This window comes from Vulpes lagopus, chromosome 2 (genome assembly GCF_018345385.1).
Source record: "Vulpes lagopus strain Blue_001 chromosome 2, ASM1834538v1, whole genome shotgun sequence".
In the NCBI taxonomy this organism is placed as follows: Eukaryota; Metazoa; Chordata; class Mammalia; order Carnivora; family Canidae; genus Vulpes; species Vulpes lagopus.
Genome location: NC_054825.1, coordinates 70,977,419 through 70,990,543, shown reverse-complemented (window position 1 = coordinate 70,990,543; position 13,125 = coordinate 70,977,419). Strand labels below are relative to the sequence as shown.

The window sequence follows — 13,125 nt, the reverse complement described above, 5'->3', positions numbered from 1 at the left end:
TTTTGATAAATGCTACAGTCATATAACCACTACCATAATCAAGATACAGAATGCTTTCAGGGAGCCAGAGTAGCTCAGTTGGTCAAGCATCTGCTTTCAGCTCAGGTCATGATCCCAGGGTCCTGGGATAGAGCCCTGCATCAGGCTCCTTGCTCAGTGGGGAGTCGTCTTCTTCCTCTCCCTTTACCACTCCTGTTTGTGCTCACTCTCTCTCTCTCAAACAAAGAAATACGCACACCTGGGTGGCTCAGCAGTTGAGCGTCTGCCTTTGACTCGGGGTGTGATCCCAGAGTCCCAGGAACGAGTCCCACATCAGGCTCCCTGCATGGAGCCTGCTTCTCCCTCTACCTGTGTCTCTGCTTCTCTCTGTATGCATCTCTCATGAATTAAAAAAAGAAAAGAAAAACAAATAAATAACAACCTTTTAAAAAAAAAGATAAAGAATGTTTCTATCACCTAAAAAAGTTGTCTTGTGTCTTTTTGTAGTTAATTCCTTCTCCACATCTATAGTTCCTGGTAACCACTGATGTGATTTCTGTCCATATATTTTTGCCTTTCCTGAACATCATATAAAAGAATTATACTGCTCTTCTCCCGAGTGGCCTGAGGTGACCTCCAGAGATGGTTCGCTACTCGCTGGACCCAGAAAACCCTACAAAATCATGCAAATCGAGAGGTTCAAATCTTCGTGTTCACTTTAAGAACATGTGTGAAACTGCCCAGGCCATCAAGGGTATGCATATCCGAAAAGCCACCAAGTATCTGAAAGATGTCACTTTGCAGAAGCAGTGCGTGCCATTCCGTCGCTACAATGGTGGAGTTGGTAGGTGTGCACAGGCCAAACAGTGGGGCTGGACAAAGGGTCAGTGGCCCAAGAAGAGTGCTGAATTTTTACTGCACATGTTTAAAAATGCAGAAAGTAATGCTGAACTTAAGGGTTTAGATGTAGATTCTCTGGTCATTGAGCATATCCAGGTGAACAAAGCCCCCAAGGTGCGACACAGAACTTACAGGGCTCATGGCTGGATTAACCCATACATGAGCTCTCCCTGCCACATTGAGATGATTCTTACTGAAAAAGAGCAGATTGTTCCTAAACCAGAAGAGGAGGTTGCACAGAAGAAAAAGATATCCCAGAAGAAACTAAAGAAACAAACTTATGGCCCGGGAGTAAATTCTGTATAGAATGCAAATAAAAATTAAATTAAATAAAAATTAAAAAGAATTATACTGCATGTAACCCTTTTGTATCTGGCTTCTTTCACTTAGCATAATACATTTTAGATTAACCCATGTTGTTGCATATGTCAATGGTTTGCTCCTTTTTATTGCTGAGTACTGTTCCATTTTATTGATGTATGATAATTTATCTTTTCATCAATTGATGGATATTTGGGTTGTCTCTTACAATACAGTTTTGAAACACAGAATTTATCAAAATAGTTACATTCTAAAAATAAAAAATTAAAAAATTAAAAAAAATAGTTACATTCTACATTCTGGGAGCTAAAATGGTAGAAATCTTAGGGCAATAGAGGAAATAGTGTATTTTCCCTATCATAAAACATTGTATTCTATTTTAAAAACTGATATATACTGAGATACATATATTTCCTTTCAGTATCCCCTTTTGGTACATTGGTAAAAATAAAGACAATATTATTGATCCCTCCCAACAACACAAGAAAATAATGAGAAAAACTCTTCAGGGAAAAAATTCAAGAAATATATACATACGTTTTTGTTTCTCCTTTGCATAGCAATATCATGTAGTATAATGCAATAAGAAGCAGAACATTACTTCAGTGCCACCTCCTCTGTTACATCAACTAAGTTCCTAACTCAATAGCAATTCCAAAGCTGTTTCCAGTTTTCAACTTGTGGTAATTCATTCTTCGGGAGAAAATCATTCTCTAAACCTATTTTCATGACTCTCAAGCTTTATAAACAATATGGCCAAAGAATGTTACAGTCAGTTCATTTGGCCTCTGAGTATTAAAAGAGGCATACTTAACATACATATTTCAAAATGTTGAAGAAATATTGGTGCAGAAAAAAAATCCCAACAATTCTGTGTAAAACAGAATTCTAGCCCCAATTCCACTGACGGTGTTTGGGCCTAAAAGCTGACCTCTGTATCTTCATGGTATCTCCTCTGGTCACACTGCGGGGGAAAAAAGGCATCCTTGCCACTACTTAGATTCTAGTATCTATTGTAAGGCTTCTGAGATTTTTCAAAATTATAGATTTGCTTAACTCTATTATTTTGTGGTCGCTTTACAAGCATATTTTCCAAGTACATGGATTCCAGTCAAAGACAGTGATAATTAACTGTAATTAAAAGTTAAAAATATTAAAATTCCCAGGCAATAAGGGTACATATTTATACCTATACTGAGGAAAGTCCATTCAGTTTACTTATAAATAGCTAGTATTACTGAAATAATACTATTCAGGATAAATTATGGAGATATTATCCAATATGTATAAGACAGAAGAGACTTAGATACTACAGCATACAATAAACCTCAAAAATGAAACCATAAACTTGGTCACATCAACATTTATTCTTTGAAGCAAAAAATTTTTCCTATTATGTTATAGTTCTACTGTAAAACAAAATATGTATATGGGAAGGAGTCATTGTGATTTATGAAAGCTACCCAGACCTTAACAACAAAATAACCTAAAGAATTGAAATTCACCTTCCTATCCCACAAGCTAGCATTTTTTATGTAGTCCCAAACCTAATATTCAAACCCTTTGTTTGCTTTGCTTCTTTAAGGACATGGGGAATTCAAAGGAGCAAAGAAAAGTAGGGACTCATAGTAGTAGCCAACAGTAGCAATATTAGAGACAGAAATCTTCAGTTTTATAAGAACAAAATTTCAACCTTCCAACAACCTGAAGGACCCAAAATCCAGAATGATGCTGGGAATGAATAAAGACATCTCCAAGAATTAGCATATCTGAGAACAGGATGAGATCCTGTTTTGTACATACAGCTGAACTTTCCTGTCTTTAAATCTTAATATTTTACCACACTGCTATCTGTCCATCAAAATGAAATGGGACATTTACTTCTTCCTAAAGTTTAAGCAAGGTAGGTAAGCTGAAGATGAAAGGTAAATTGAGGCAGTTACTAATACAAAAACATATTCTGAATGCATCCAAAAGTTAAAGGGCCCTGACAAAGGCAGAAATGATTTTATTAAAGATGACAAATTTACGAGTTTAAGTTTTGATTCAATGATTAATTTTGTAAAAAAAAAAAAACAGTCATCTTAATAAAAGAGAAGAATAATTTGATATAAGGCATCATTTTAAAAATATTTAAAAATATTTCAAGAAGTAAATTCTAAGGGTATTCTCAAACTAGGGCTCTCAGGACATTTAGAAATTAAAAACATCCATTAAAATGACTATCTGCAAAGGGAATAATGGTGATAATCTATGAGGTATTTCCAATATTTCAAAGAGCCCAATGGAAATTCTACACTGAGTCTTAAGGTTACCTTGTATTCAATTATTTCATAATATGATCAGAATTTCTCATTGAAATTTATATATGTCCTTCATTAATTAAAATGGGAAAGCTAATTAGTACTAAATATAGTATATTGGTTAAAAATCTTTTAGGAGTGTGCCTGGGAGGCTCAGTCTGTTCAGCATCTGCCTTCCACTTAGGTCATGATCTCAGATTCCTGGGATAGAACCCAATTTCTATGGGATTCCTTGCTCAGTGGGGAGTCTGCTTCTCCTTCTCCTTTTGTCCCTCTCCCTACTGATGTGTGCACTCTCTCTCTCAAATAAAATCTTTTTTAAAAATCTTTTAAAAGCAATCCATGGGAGGAAAAATAAAGGAGTTTTATTTAACTGTCAGGTACAGCCTCTAAGTCTAATAATTGTCATAAAACTGGAGGAGAGAAAAACCCATATTTTTAACATTTTTAAATCCCTTCTAAACATCTAAGCAGAGGACCTGATAATCAAGAAATTCGTAAAGGTTTAAATCATATCTAATGCAGTTTAAGAGCAGCTCACGGAGTTAATAATATTTCCCTGAATCTTCCTGGAAGACAGAAGGATTTGAGAAGTAAAATTAAAATTGTGCATAACCATAATACCCAAAGAAAAATCACCATGAAGATTTTAATGTATTACCTTCCGTAACAGACTAAATAAGTGCTCCCCCAAAGACATGGGGTCTAATTCCTGGGACCTCTAAATGTCACCTTCTGTAGATAAGGCTCTTTACATATGTGATTAAGATAAATTAAGTTCAGGGACACCTGGGTGGCTCAGTCAGTTAAGCATCTGCCTTCAGCTCTGGTCGTGATCCCAGAGTCCTGGGATAGAGCCCTGCATCAGACTCCCCACTCAGCAGGGAGTCTGATTCTCCCTCTCCCTCTGCCCCTGCTCCTGCTCTCTCACCCAAATAAATAAAATCTTAAAAAAAAAAAAAGATAAATTATATTCAGGAGATTATTTTGAATTATCCAGTGGTTCCTAAATGTAATCAGAAGGTATCCTTACAAAAGAGAGGCAGAGGTGGGGCATCTGGGTGGCACAATGGGTTGAGAGATGGACTCCTGATTTATGCTCAGGTCATGATCTCAGCATCGTGACATTGCTAGAGTGGGGCTCCACAGTCAGTGTGAAGTCTGCTTAAGACTCTCTCCTTCTCACTGACCCTCCTCCACCATGCTCACATAATCTCAAAATAAATCTTAAAAAAAGAGAGGCAAAGGAAAGTTACACACAGAAGAGGAGAAGGCAATGTGACAAGATTACAGTGATGCAGCCATAAGCCAAAGAGTGCCCGCAGCCATGAGAAGCTGGAAGAGGCAGGGAATAGATTCTACCCTAGAGCCTCTGGCGGGAGCACAAACATTCCATACGTATCATTCCATACGTAATCAATCTTCTATTTTTATATGTTCATTTTTTCATTATTATAAAATAATGTTCTAAAAAACATCTTGAGGGCAGCCCAGATGGCTCAGTTGTCTAGCACTGCCTTCACCCCAGGGTGTGATCCTGGAGACCCAGGATCGAATCCCACATCGGGCTCCTTGCGTGGAGCCTGCTTCTCCCTCTGCCTGTGTCTCTGTCACACTCTCTCTCATAAATAAATGAATAAAATCTTTTTAAAAATAAAAATAAAAAACATCTTGATATAAAAATTATTTTCTTGTATTTTTCATCATTACCTTAAGAGAAGGTTCTGGGAGTGAACTTGCCGATCTTCTCAGAAAGACAATACCAGGGGCACCTGGGTGGCTTAGTGGTTGAGCATCTGCCTTTGGCTCAGGTCATAATCTCGGGGTCCTGGGATCAAGTTCCACATCAGGCTCCCTGCAGGAAGCCTGCTTCTCCCCCTGCCTATGTCTCTGCCTCTCTCTCTAGGTCAATCATGAATAAATAAAGCAGAATATTTTTTGGTTTTCGCTAGCCTAAAATCATAAAACCCGGCATCTCATTTTAACTTATATTTTCTTGCTTACCAAGGAAGGTGAAGTAAACATTAGCAAATTGTCACTTCTAATTGTATTGTCCATTTGGGGGCACTATTCTCATTGAGCAATTGGATTCTTTTTTAATGTTTATATAAGGAGTTTTTATTATTATTCCTAAGGATATTAATCTTTTGCCATATTAGCTGCAATTTTTTCTTCTAAATTTTCACTTGCCTTCCAGCTTTTGTTTTTGATGTATTGACATGAAATTAATTTTCATGTGATAGATACATCTTTTGATCTTTTCCTTTTTGATTTCTTCCATCATCTTTATGCTTAAAAAGTTATCCGTATGCAAAGATTAAATAAATACTTCTACTTTCTTCTAGTGACTCTTCTTACTGCTTAGTTAGAAATTAAGGTTTATCCAAAGTGAGAAATCGTCTAAGTTTGTTTTTTATTTAAATTCGGTCAATATTTCTGGAAGTCAATAAGTCATTCCAACTAAACCAATAGGTGATACATTTAATATCTCCCAGCATCTTTCAATGCAAATAATTCATTAGTAATTTTTTTCCTAAGAAACCTGTCTTTATCAATTGGACTTTTCAATATGGTAATAGTACACAAAAGGGCCAATAGGTTCCACCACCAAGCAACTGGTATTGGCCTAGAGCCCCAGGTTAAGAAAAACGTTCAGTAGAGAGAAGAAGAGTACCTACATCACTGGTCATAGTCCAGGATGGGGAGTACAGCAGCAATGGTCTCTCTTCCCTAGCACTTGGATCCTGGTGGCCTTGACTTTATTCTGTACTTGGCCTAATGCCTGTCACATAAAAGATACTCAATAAATATTTTTGGGATGACTGAATGAAGTCCATTCCAAGGCCCCTCTCTGAAGCATTCTAAGCACTTTAATGAGGCATTTCATTAATAGAATTTAACTTCAAACTTGTTGTAGAGCCACCAAGGGAAAGTCTGTTCAACAAAGCAGAACACTGATTCTATGTATCCCCTAAGACACACTGAGGATAATAAATCAATTAACAGTATAATCTTCTAATCAAGGAAAGCATCTAGAAACTTTATTACCAGCCAATAAATAGATAAGCAACCCTTCACTGAAAAAGGAGGATAATTTATTTAACTGTTAGGACAACTGTTAGAGTAGATCAAACTGTGCATTTAGAAGGCACACGTCTCATATCAAGATAACGAAAACAGAACAGAATAGGCCATGACAAAGTTTAAACAGCAGCTTCAACTAAGTTTCATGCTTTCCAAGTGATTTCTCAATTAAAAGTAATTTTGTCATGTAGTCAATACCAACTTTTTCTTAATCTCTAAAATTTTAAAGTCAGACTAGACTATGTATGAGGATCCTTCTGAATTTAAAATTCTTTCACATATATAAGATCACCCATTTGATTAAGTTCCCACAAGCATTAGTGGGAGAATCATGCATATAGACTTGCTTACCAACTTGCCAAATTAAAATTAATTTTATAATTCTTGTCTCTGATTCCTGTGTGTTAGAGCTGATTTTATTTTTTGGTGGCAAACACAACTGAAACTATAATAGAAATGACAAGAACAGTTATTTGGTATACAAAAATTTTTACAGCTCCACTATCTGAAAGTAAACATAAATTGTATCTTCACTGCCCAATCAGAATCCGGGAATCAATTTAAATGTATTTTGGAGGTAAGATGTAAAATTGTAGACGCAATTTTGCTTGGAGGCTGGGGCAATGCAAAGAGAATTGGAGTTCACTGCTTTTCCTCAGATACTTCATTTTTGATAGTTCAGATTTTACTTTAACTCCACCTCTCCCCATCCTTTCTCTTCTGATTGTCTCCTAGGTGCAGATCTTAATGCCCTAGTTCCTCTTCTGCCAAGCGGACTAAATAAGTGTTATTCTATCTGTATCCCTCACCTGCTGCTACAAGCTTCCTTCACTTCAAAGGGTTCTTCCCTCCCTGTTGTTCCCTGATCGATATCATTGCAGAATCACCTAGGCTACTCCTCCCCATTGCTTACTACTTCAAATTGCTCTATTTGATCTTTCCTGTGCTTGTGTGCAATCACTGGCCTCAGAGAGCTCACATGGAAAATGCATGAGCCCTGAATAAGACAACTTTAATTTTATTCAATAGAAACCAAAAGTATAAAACTTAAGCAGCTCTTAATGAAATGCTTATTTCTGGCTCCTGTATTACACTTGGATTTACTCTCTTCGTCTCCATTTACTCCTGGCTTCCTGGAAGGCTTAAATTATCTTTTATTCTCACCTTGCATGTAATCCTTCAGGATAGTCTACATCCACTGTTTTCCATAAGGAAAATATGAAACAGTCCCCTGGATTCTCCTCCATTCTTCCAGAATTTAACACGAAGATTATCTTTAACCAAACAATTCCTTTGGAATTGGAATCCCCCGAAAAATATTTTGAGAAGGGAAAAACCCTTTTTTTTTTAATCTCTGCGACCTAAAATCACCAGGTAGAAGGGAGAAGTTGAAAGAAGTTCCTAAGAAAACAGTCGACAGGAGAGAGAAAGGCTCCCAGAGAGCTGTTGAGAACAGAGTTATCCTGAAAATATTCAAACACATCTTCTTCCTGGAAATGCAAGTAGAACGGGAATCTACACCAGGACCTGTGGGTTGGGTTTGCCAGGTGTTTACTTGGTAGCAGCATATTTCTGGGATCCCTGGCTTGAATGGCACTCATCAAAATAGATGAGCACCAATATGACACAATGACAAAATGGCAAATTTTTAAAGCAAATATGATGGCTAGGTTTATACAATTTCTGAATATTTTAAACATGGTACCTTAGGTATTTCCTTATTTAGATACAGAACTACTAAAACCCCTTTTCCTGTTATAGAAAAAAAAAACACTTTATTACTGAAACACATGCAGAGGTAGAATATAATATTTAGCCTTTGCATATTGCCTTGGATATAACAGCTACATACTCCCTTTATTCTTTTTTTTTTTTTTTTAAGATTTTATTTATTTATTCATGAGACACACAGAGAGAGAGAGAGGCAGAGACATAGGCAGAGGGAGAAGCAGGCCCCTTGCAGGGAGCCCAACCCAGGACTAAATCCTAGGTCTCCAGGATCAGGCCCTGGGCCCAAGGCAGGTGCTAAACCGCTGAGTGACCCAGACTGCCCATACTCCCTTTATTCTTGGAGAGAAGATAGTAGAGCATGTTAACTATTCCTCCTGATTTTTAAATATTACTTTTCAGGCTTTTCTTCTCAAATATAATTTCTCAAAACTTCCCATTTTTAAAAAACTGAGTATTTATATAAAAGTATTTTTAAAATATTTTCAGGTATCTCTTTGAACATGGAAAGAAATCTCCATTTTCCCAAGATTTTGCCCTTTCTATAGTTGGGAATCCATATACTTACACCATTAGTGTTTTTGGTTCCATTAGCGTTTCCGGGCCCAGGGCCTCTTCCAAACAAAGCAGGCTGTGTCTTCTCTGATGGGGCTTTTGCCCTTGGATAAACCTCTGGCTTTTGTCTGCTACTCCAGAAAGGGTTACCTTGCCTAGCTGCTTATACTACAACATCAATAACTTGAAAACTCTAGGTTGAATTATATATTACTTTAACTTATTTATACTGTATTCACTTAATAGGATTTGCTATAGATTTCTGTAAATTGCTCATTTAAAATACTATCTATAATCAATTTTTTTGAAAACCATTTACTCTGTGACTTAAGATATACCTATAATGTTTCTCTAACTGCTAATGCCTATGCATGATATATTTAAACACACACGGCCATTAAAATCTAGTCCTTGGCTTGGTGACAAGATATATGCCTACAAGCAAACATTTTTTTAAGAGCCCACAATGATGCCCTAGAGTACTAAGCAAAAGAACCTACTCGTCTGAAAGTATGTTACTGCACAGAAAAAAAGGTGTAAAAAGTGCATTTTTGTGTAAAATATCTGAATACAAAATACACTGTTATCACAAAATGGTACAAATTATAGAATATGATTTAAGATTAGGTTACTGAAAAATATGAAAGCCATCCTATAATGTCCACTATAATTAAGTCTAATAATTGATATTTTAGAGAAGTCATTCTATTTCCAGCCAAATCACTGATCAAGCTGTTCAAACTGCCCAGTTTTACTCATTATGAAGATCTCTCGTCTATTTAGTATTCAGTAATAAGTTTCAGTTATAATTGCAAGGCTATTTGTAGGAACCCAACATTTTTGCTTTGGTTTTGTTTTTAAAAGATTGTATTTATTTATTTGAGACAGAACGAGAGAGCACAAGCGGGGGTGGGAGGGGCAGAAGGAGAAGCGGACTCCCCAAGCTGCTGGGAGCCTGACGCCAGGCTCTATCCCAGGACCCTCAGATCATGACTTGAGCCAAAGGCAGATGTTTAACTGATTGAGCCACCCAGGTGCCCCTGTTTTTGTTTATAATACATCAATACTATGGAGTATAAAATAATGCATAGTGAGAATGCTAACCCTATAGTATTTTTAGAAATCTATTTTTCTAGGCCAAGATATGATTTTCTCTTAGAAAATTATTAAAGTACATGCCGACCTTTGAATTCCCAATGAGTAACTCAACTGGCACAGGCACCTTTATCCACTGCATTCCAGGCTCTGTCTTCCCACCCATCTAATAAAAAATTGCTGTGAAGAAAATGACCCTACTAGAATGTATCCTTAAATAACCATATGCTAGCTTTTAACACAGTACCCCTATAAGTCATTTCTGTTTAACTACACAAACAACATGATTCTAAAATTAAAAGTATAACATAATTTGCAGTCATTCTAAATAAATTCTAAATAAATGACAGACACACTGGTATTTCCTTTGTTTTAAATCAGAATTAAATTCAGTGACTTTTTAAAAACTAGCCTCTAGAGGCTCTTGGCTGGCTCTACCAGTAGAGCATCTGACTCTAGACCTTGGGGTGGTGAGTTCAAATCCCACACTGGGTGTAGAGCTTCCTTTTAAGATTTAATTTATTTATTCATGAGACACACAGATAGGCAGAGACATAGGCAGAGGGAGAAGCAGGCTCCTCGCGGGCAGCCCAGTGCGGGACTTGGTCCTGGACCCTGGGTTCACGCTCTGAGCCAGAGGCAGATGCTCAGCCTCTAAGCCACCCAGTCATCCCTAGAGCTTACTTAAAAAAAAAAAAAAAAAAAAAAAAACTAGCCTCTAATTTTTTAAAATGAGATGTTATTTTTAAAACATAACTCCAGATGATACAGTCTAACAAAAAAGCATAAATCGATCTCCTAAGAATAAACAGTACTTTATGCTACATATGACTTCTCCAAAATACCCCTTCATCTCAGTCATATTTAAAATACATAAGCTTATTTTTTTTCAATTAACCTGAATTAAAAGAGGTTGATAACAGATGGTGACCACTGGAAATGTCTTTGAAAACCTTCAGATAAAAAAATCTTCTCTCTTAACCAGGATGAAAAAGAAATAACACTAAAATTGACAATCTCATCAGCTTTAGGTATCAGAAAGAGAAGATTCTTCCATTTTACCAACAGAGAAGAAATACTTGTTTCCCATATCTACAGTTTCTAAAAACTGACAAAGATCCTTAACTCCATCTCGGGCACAGGAGCCAGATCAGCAAATGAAATCTCCTCTTGTCTGTCAGTACTGGGGGAGTTGAAGTATAATGACTGTACCATTTGTGTCCACGAAGCATATCTTGATAGGGTATCATGAACTCCTACTGACCAACAAATGGGGTTGACCAAGGTAAAGGCATAATAGGTACCAAACCCATCTAAAGGAAGCAGAGGATAAGAAAAGGCAGGAGGCAAGAAACTCAACTACAAGGAAGAGAAATGCAACGTCAAATAAGAAAACCTACATGCAGCTTATAAGTTTAATGCTTCCACCAGGCTTGTCAAGCTAAATATCTGTACAAAATAAAAACCAACTCCTCTTTTCCTAAGAGGAAACTAACAGAGTACTCTCTTCTAATGGATGGAAGTGGAAAAAATGTCATCTATTTGAAAGAAAAAGAAGACTAGGGATGGACCAAAACTTCCTCCTAAAACTAGAGACATGGAATAGAGGCCAAATGAATGCCAGGACATTGCGGCCAAATAGAAGAAAAAACTTTTAAAAACCCTGTATATCATAATTCCAAAGGTTATTAATAATAATAAAGACTATAGCTGAATAATACTTTAAAAGATACAAAGTGAAGGGTGCCTGGCTGGCTCAGTCAGTAGAGCATGTGACTCTTGATCTCAGGGTTGTACATTTGAGCTTCACATTGGGTGTAGAGATTACTTTAAAAAAAATAAAAATAAAATTTACAAAGTACTTTATTTTCTCATTTCCTCTCTTCATATGATTCTGAGAGGTAGACTGAGCAGATACCACTATCTTTTTCCAATTGATTGTTTTTTAAAAAATGATAAAGTCATAGAAGTAAAGTGACTCATTCAAGGTCACATAGGTAGTGTGAAGCAGAGTCAAGATTGACGTAGTTCTCCTGAGTCCAAAGAGGACACTTCTTCCACTATACCATTATTAAATAAGACTATTCAAATCCACCGAAAGCATTCTAATAAGATTCTGCTCAATCTAACCATGCACTGCCTAGTCATTGGTCCTGCAGCCAATCTCAGAATTACCAATATAGTACCGCTTTCACACTCTAGTAATTTCTAGAAAAACTTCAATAAAGGAAGGATTTCAGAACCAAATACTTCTTACAAAATATAACTTATTCTAACCATTAAAATTGCACCTAATGAATTCAATTTTACTCTTTCAACATTGATAAGCCACTGCTGGTGTTTGTCAAAATTGATAACAAAATATAATGTCTGTTTCCCCATGGCAAATCCTTGTTTCCTTGCCTATTTCCATAATGTATTGTCATTTATAACCTCTGACAGTTGTGCCACATTTTTTTTACACTACTTACAAACCCAAGCACAGTAATTTTAAAAGGCTTTGTGCTAGAAACTGGTTTCTTTAAAAAAAATAATAACCCCCTCTTTCTTAGTGCAGATAACTCACAAGAGTATTTAGTTTCTAGTGCTATTTTTCAGTATAAAAGAAACTTTTTTAAAAATTTAGGAGTTTATAAAATCTTGTGATCTAATTGTTCCATGAGCCAATAAGTACTACCATTTTAACATTATGACAAGAGAATACTACATAGAAAAAAAAAGCACTGGAGTATCAGCCTTCTCCAGACTAACTATATGACCTTAAGTCAATTTACCTCTCCGGGTCTCAGGTTTGTCCACTAAAAAGAAGAGTGAGTTCAGTAGCTTTCAAACATTTGCTTAACAGAGGTATCTTTTTTCTAGTAATACATTACATGGATTCAATGGTACTAAGGTATCATTTCCATCCCCTGCCCCCAGCCTAGATATGTAGACACCTGCAGGAACCAGTGCAGCTGGAATATTCCCCACCTAGTTTGCTAAAAGTATGCCCCACTCCCTGCATCTTGGCTTCGGCAGTTTTCCCTGGTGGCTGCAGGTAGCCTCCCACAGTGGACCAGCTTGGATTTTCCTGACACCAAGGAAACTGCCTCTGCATTCTCCTGCAAATCCACCCCATTCAACACACCCTTGTCAGGAGAACATCCAAAGTGGTGCCACA

The 13,125-nt window shown here is 36.7% G+C and overlaps 1 protein-coding gene and 1 pseudogene across 2 annotated transcripts in view; one reads left to right on the top strand and one right to left on the bottom strand.

Moving 5' to 3' along the window:
- Nucleotides 1-13,125, bottom strand: part of FRMD5 (FERM domain containing 5) — a 334,543-nt gene that overhangs the window by 300,016 nt on the left and 21,402 nt on the right. The window lies entirely within an intron of this gene.
- On the top strand, nucleotides 622-1,174 carry LOC121484263 (annotated as a pseudogene).